At 35.4% G+C, this 5,098-nt stretch overlaps 1 non-coding gene across 1 annotated transcript; it reads right to left on the minus strand.

Moving 5' to 3' along the window:
• Nucleotides 1-3,988: 3,988 nt before the first annotated feature.
• On the minus strand, nt 3,989-4,081 carry Trnay-gua (transfer RNA tyrosine (anticodon GUA)). The gene is made up of 2 exons: nt 4,045-4,081; nt 3,989-4,024 (listed from the first exon to the last, which is right to left on the minus strand). It is a non-coding gene; the product is annotated as a tRNA-Tyr (tRNA).
• Between the last annotated feature and the right edge of the window lie 1,017 nt (nt 4,082-5,098).

A 5,098-nucleotide genomic window follows, 5' to 3' on the forward strand; every position in this document is an offset into this window, starting at 1 on the left:
GCTTCTTCAAATTCATTTATTACCTTACATACTTCCACCAAAGACTGATCATTAACTATAAAAATTGATGAATCATCAGCATATCCTTGAACACATACATTAGTGTTATTTGGAAGTTGAATTGGCTTTATACCTTCATTTTGCTTAATTTCCAAATATAATGACTCCTGATATAAAACATACAGTAGCATAGAAAGAGGGCATCCTTGTCTTACTGATCTTTCAATGGGAAAGGGGTTACCTAAATACCCATTAATACATAACCGACTCATACAATTCTTATAAAGGATTTTTATCCACTCGACAAATAATATGCATGGTATTCCCAGTTTTTGCATTATTTCAAACAAGAATTCATGATCAACAGTATCAAAGGCCTTTGCCCAATCTAGTTTTAAAACAGCCCCACTTAATCTAGTTTCTCATGACAGAGTGGATGATATCTCGAATGTTATTATACAGTTTATGATAGATTTCCTTTTACACTACAATACTGTTCTTCAGAGATTAATTTTGGCATGACAATCTTTAACCTGTTTGCTAATATTTTCGCAATTATTTTATAATCGACATTTAAAAGTGAAATAGGCCTCCAGTCATTGAGGGTATTCCCTTAGTCCCTTTGCTAAGGAGTTTGATCAATCCTATATTTTGTGAAGAAGTCAAATATTTGCATTCAAGTACTTTCTTAATGACCATTAATAGCTCATCTTTTATTATGGGTAAAAATTCCTTATAGAATTCTGCCGGTAACCCGTCCATGCCTGGTGCTTTCCCATTATTCAAATTCTTAATTACAGCACTAACTCATTTCTGTAATATCATCAACCAACATTTGTCACAGTCCTCTTCTTCCAGTCTATTATTACATAATGCTATGAACTTCTCCTGCACGTGAAGTTCAACATCAACTTTCCTATATAATTCTTAATAAAATTCCGTAGAATAGTATAAAATGGCATCTGTTTTATCCATATTTGTCCCTTCAGGCCCCACGATATTACGTAATACCGATTACCTTGTTTTTTCTCTTCCCAATTAATAAGTGGCATGATAACCTTTCTCCTTCTATTTTGTCTTTAATTTTAGTTCTTACCTTTACCCCTTCACAAATATCATTTTTCAGTTTTCTACCCTCTCTTTAATTGAAGTTATCATTGTAAATTCTACACCATCATCCCCACCTGCTTTCATGTATAAATCATTAAGCCTTTGTGCAAGAGATTGATCAAACCATACTTTTCTGATGCTATCTGTTTAGACCCCTCCCTTTATAAAGAATCGTTTTATTTGAATTTTACAATGATCCCACCATTTCAGTATATCTCTGAAATTACCTTTTCCTTTTTAAGACTCACCCACAGAACTTTAAATTTTTCTTTCACCTCATCCTGAGCTAACAGACTTACATTTAATTTCCATACACCTCTTCCAATAGAAGGTGATTTAACTTTCTTTGATACTGGTTACAACCATATTATGATCTGAAAATGATACAGGAATCGTTTCACATACATTGATATTTGAATACAGTTTAGTCACTATATCCTGTCATGCGAGAAGCATAGTTTCCTCTTATATAAGTATGGTCCTTTGAAATATTCGTAATGGCAACATCTCTCAAACCAATTGCCTTTGATAACAGAGTAAATTTTTTAGTGATCAATTTATCATCTCCATTACTTACATCTCTAGCGTTAGTTACAGAGTTAAAGTCCCCCCCACCAAATATGATATCATCCACATTATGTCTCAAATAATAACACAATTCATCAAAAAAATCTTCCCCTCCTTTTTCTTACCCCAGTACCCTGATGGTGGCAATCACATTTAACAAGAATAACACTTGTTCAATACGAACGCGTAAACTTATTATACGGCCCTCCACATCTGATTCCTGGCTTATGACATATACAGGTAACAAACGCTTACTTATCAATATGGCTACACCTCCTTTCAAGCTCGTGGTATAGTTAATGAATATTTCATAATATTTACTAACATAGCTTAATTTACTGATACACTTTATATTATGTTCCTGCAACATTACAATGTCCAATTTATGATATTTAGCCATTGATATAAACTTAATTTGCTTGTTTTCCTCATTCAAGCCATTTATATTGATTGTGGCAATATTAAATGCCATAAGAATTAAAGATATAAAGGATTAATAAAGCAGTAAATCTATAAGTTCCTAAACTATTTTCCTCTTTTTCGTCAATATTCTTTTTATTCTTGTTCTTTCTCAATTTTAATTTCCCCCCTGACTTCACTTTAACAGACCATTCACTTTTCTTCTCAGTCTCTTTACATCATCGATGTCAGGTACTCCTCCCACTTCACTACCATCTGAATTGCTACTTGATTCGTCATCGATAGTGACAGCTTCTTTCCCCGGCCATCCTCTGATATACCTTTCAGCAAACAAGTCTTGTGAAAACGCCTTCCGGGTAGTGCTAAATGTACAACTGGACCTGCCTTTACTGTGATATCATGATCAGTTTTATCTTCACTACTAAGGAACTTTAAATCAAGGAAATCTAACGACTGCTCGTCATGCAAAGGACTTCGCTCTCTCAACCTTGATTCTATTTGGGAGTTACTGTCCTCTGGTTCTCCCATATCTTGGTGTACTTCTGCCTCTATTAAACCAGTTATTATTCCATCTGGGCTTTGCCCTTTATCCGTCTTATTGTCGCCGAAATGATTATTTGGTAAATCTTTGTCATTCACTTCAATTTCCTTTCTATTTCCATTTTTCTCATTTTCCCTTGAACTGTTTTCTTTATTTAATCCATTTCATTTCCAATCGCACTGTCTTCATTTATTATCCATTTCATTTCCATTTATTCTCGCCTTCCTTTGCACTGTCTTCTTCATTCACATTCCATTTCATTTATAAAAAAGGGAAAAATCCATTATTCTCGTCTTCCTTTGCATTGCCGTCTTCATTCACATTAATTTCATTTCCATTTTTCCCATCTTCCTTTTCATTTTGTCTTCGTACACATTAACCTGTTCTTGACTATCCCCAACTACCTGTACTCTTCATTTATTTTTCCACCAGGATTCACTTTATCACGTGGAATCATAGCAGGAAAATCTTCATTGCTGAATATGTTTATTCTATCCTCTTTCTCATATGTGCATTTAACTGCCATATGGTCACTTCTTCCACACTTGTAACAAGTTTTGTTTTGTCCAGTAGAAAACAAAATATTAAAGCCATGAATTTTCATTGATGACGGTATATTACTTTTCAGTTCCATTCTTGCTGTTCGTATTCCATTCAGAAGGCCTGCATCCCGTCCATGAGTAAATCTGTTTAGCCTAATTCCATATACTTTCCCATACCTTCCGAGAATGTATTCCAACAAACCATTTTCCATTTCGAATGGCGCATACCTAATTGACACGTATGTGTATGGCTCTACTGATTTTAATATTCGAAATAATGATTTCTTATCACTGATATTACGTTCTTTTTTTCATCATAGAGATCACAAAAGTCTTATAGGCTATCTTATTACAAAATTTAATGACAACCCTATTGCCATTATAAACCTGGTATCCGGTGATATCCTCAGGATTTACTTTCAACAAATCAAAAATTACCTCACTTACTTCACAAATTTCAGGGTTGAAACGAAAACGACAACCCACAGAGTCCTGTCTCCGGGTTGGTTTAAAAGCCTCATTGCGTCACCAATGACACTTCACTGACGTCACCAAATAGCCTGAGGGCATGGTGTAACTTTGGCCGGCGCCACCAGGGACCCTCCTGGCGAAAAAACGGCCAAATTTCACTAATCCTACACCTTTAGCACAGTTTTTCGCTTTCAATATAATCTAGAAACGTTATAGTTACGGTTTTCTTCTGCCTGGGTACGTTACACCATCTTTATCCTTCGAAACTCGTCGATAACAGCGGAGCTCAAACTTCGATGTGTGTTTACAATACTCAGGGCTGCCAACCTGTGGACTTTCCTTCGAACCGGATTTGAACCAGTGACCTATGGATGTCTGCTTAGAGTTTTCCAACTACAGTCCACCGCTCTACCAACTGAGCTATCGAAGGACTAGAGAAAATAGATATAAACTAGGAATAAAAATGGCAATTCACAAGCATAATTAGCCAATTCCCGCTGGAGTTTTTTCAACCCCATAATCTCTGTGTAATCAACGTTAACCCTGTCAAGCTACCCATTCACACTGAAACCTCTAGAAGGAGAAGATAATTCTCTTGTTTTGTTTGTTTGTTTTCTGTCGAATAACCTTAAGAACATAACAAAGGTAATCATGATTGGCTATAAAAAAAGTTGTTACTACTTTTACTACGATTCAATTATAATTACAACAAAGAAATTGACATTAACCTCCATGAAAATGATAAAAGTATATGCAACTCTCAAGGAGAGAGAGAGAGAGAGAGAGAGAGAGAGAGAGACTCTTTAGAAATTACCAATTATACGCAGCCAGTCTTCAGCCATCCTAATATGCACATGAAGTGAAATCAAATTAAGATTTTTTTTCAGCCGATTTCCCTCAATAGCAGAACTGAAGAAAATTAAATTAGAGCGAGATAAAGTGACTGGGGGCTCACAATGTGAAATGGCTTCCATATGAGAGAGCAATTTATTTCGGCTTCATTTGTGAATCCGTTTATGCTAAGCCGACTCTCTTGCTCTCTCTCTGATAGTGATATGGTGTACCCTTCCCCCTCATCTCTCTGACAGCATTATCTTTCTCTCTCTCTTTCTCTCTCTCTCTCTCTCTCTCTCATAGCATTATGGTATCCCACCACACACCTCTCTCTCTCTCTCTCTCTCTCTCTCTCCGTCTCTCATGGCGTTATGGTATACAAATTACTATGGCTTAGAAAAGAATTAGAAGTCAATTTCTATGTACTTTCTACTAAATAAATTTGCAATTTTGTCTTTATATAAATTTCTTAATAACCACCTGTCATAAGATAGTTTACTTTTGTTACCATTAAATAAGTTTTAAAAAGTGAAAACAGCAACTAGATAGGACTGGTTCCTGCACAAAGCAATTTTATTCTTTTCCTGCAAGAAACAACTTGGTTTGTATTGTT

The sequence above is a fragment of the Macrobrachium nipponense genome, chromosome 26 (genome assembly GCF_015104395.2).
Source record: "Macrobrachium nipponense isolate FS-2020 chromosome 26, ASM1510439v2, whole genome shotgun sequence".
In the NCBI taxonomy this organism is placed as follows: domain Eukaryota; kingdom Metazoa; phylum Arthropoda; class Malacostraca; order Decapoda; family Palaemonidae; genus Macrobrachium; species Macrobrachium nipponense.